This window comes from Limulus polyphemus, unplaced genomic scaffold (assembly GCF_000517525.1).
Source record: "Limulus polyphemus unplaced genomic scaffold, Limulus_polyphemus-2.1.2 Scaffold2970, whole genome shotgun sequence".
NCBI lineage: Eukaryota > Metazoa > Arthropoda > Merostomata > Xiphosura > Limulidae > Limulus > Limulus polyphemus.
The window spans coordinates 12,253-14,650 of NW_013668580.1; positions in this window are offsets into that span (position 1 = coordinate 12,253).

Sequence of the window (2,398 nt, forward strand, 5' to 3'; positions counted from 1 at the left end):
TGTTACTTCTGTTTCCGGTGACTGTACTGGCATGCTTGGCACACTTGTTACTTCTGTTTCCGGTGACTGTACTGGCATGCTTGGCACACCCATTATTTCTATTTATAAGATTTAACATCATGATACTATGTAGCCTATGTTGATTAAGTCAATCTATCTAAAAACTTTAGGGGTGGGGGGATAATCATCAATCCAGTCTTCTTCCAGAGCTTTCTACCTATCTATCTGTTTTTTAAAATTTTGCTTACTATCTTATTTCTCTGGTCCAATACAGTGTTGGAATTTTTCTTTTTTTTTTATATATTCAAAACTATGAGATGGAATTTGGATGTGACCAAATCTTACATTTTCTGCCCTTGTCTTCCATATTTAAAAACATTATAAAGAAGATGTCGACATTTTGATAGGATGAAAGATAAGTGGTCTGTGTTTTTGAGCTAGGAATTTTCTTTCTTTGTATATTGAATAAATACCAAATCAACCATGTTATCAAACCAGCACATTTTAAAGATGATTGTATACTCTGTTTAACCTGAAGTATTGTGTCATACAGCTCTGGATGGTAACTGTTTCTTTAACCTACAGCTTCCTGATTTAGATCACCAGTGAAAACTCTGATTCCTTTATCTGTACCATAAAATTTTGATAGGAACTTAAATCCTTAATCTTTGGTTTGGAGCCTCTAAACCTGTAATGATAATTCTAATCTTTAATCTATGGTTTGGAGCTCCAACTTGTGATGCTAATTCTAATCCTATAACCCATGGCGCTACGTCCAAACCTCTAATCAAAATTTTGAGCACTCTAATTCAAATTTTGTTCCTGTGTTATCTAATGGGAACTACAGGCCCATGAACTCTTTCCTATATTATATTAATGTCATTTAGAATGTGCTTAAAATTTCACATCTTTGAACAGTAAAGTACACTTGAAAAGTAAACTAATCAATACGGTGTTATGGATGTAATTTGAAATAAGACGAGACACACAATCAAACAAATTTCTTTGTATTATTACATGTTGCTAGGAAGTTTGAATAAAATAGGTTTGTTTGTACAGGTTATTTTATTTGGTGTTGTATGCAGCTTTACTTTTGGAGGTAATTTGAAATACGTGTCTCACAATCAAAAAGCTTTTTTTTTGTATTATTACATGCTGCTATATTTTGAATAAAATGAGTTTGTTTGTTTGTATGGGTTATTTAATTTAGTGATACAAACGAAGATTTGGATAATTTCCGCAACCAACTTTCCAAATTGCATGTTTAAAGTCTTTACATTTAAAGCACAGCAGAGCTATCATCCAGAGGTTGAGTACGTTTCGTGAAAACTATTTTGGAGCCTCACCATATTGCCACATCAAATCATACTCAATATGATCTTTACAATAGCTATGTGGTGTACTTTTCATTACAAAATTCTATCTTGTCCAAAGCACACCTCTCCTTCCTGATGCTTTCCATAAGTCATCTAGTGTATGAGGTTGATGGTTTCCCAGCACCCGTTTCAAGAGTCTGATCATATAGAAATATATAGATACTATGTCTAGTAACTTAACTGTTACGTTGTCATCTGAAATAACATGAACATCTGTTTCATTTTCCAGTTGCTTGAGATGTGCGATGGTTAAGCAGATATGTTGTGGAAACAGCTTATGTACATGTGGATTGTGTTACTTTTCCAGGTGGACGCCCTTGATTATGTTGCATACTGTTGCCTTGAACACATGGGTAGCTTTTGCCACTGACTTTTGCTTATCATGACTGGGATACAACTTATTGCAAGTCTCTTTCTGGATGGTCCTGGTACCTCAAGTTGATCCATATCCATTTGTTTTCCAAAGCCATTAAGGGATATCCCCGACCTGAGCACATCCTTATGATCTGAGTGTTTGAAACCCAACTTCCCCAATTTTCGGTGGTCCCATCCTAAATACGAAACGCCAAAAATTATTCCACCGCAATGTTATATAAGTTGTGGTTGCAATATGATTTCCATATTCAAAATTATTTTAAAAGGAAGTGCAAATAAATAGTTTAAAAAAATAAATTATCAGGTTTATAACGGCAGACAAATAAGTAATTTACAGCTACGAAGCTACAAATGTAACACAATTTTTGATGTAAAAATAGGTAAGTTGTAGAATCTTGTTGGTAAAATAACTTATAAAATAAGTTATAGACGGAAAAGTTAACATAACACAGAAAAACTGTTCAAAACCAAAGTGATACTCTTAAAGTTAGGTAAACTTTTTTTTTAATATTTTCTTTAAACGAAAAAAGTATAAGACTTAATCACAAAAATTATAACTGGCCTTTCTTATCATTTTAATCTTTCCTTCGTGACGTCAAAGTATATATACAATAACCACTATTTTTGCAAAGAAAACATTTGATTAT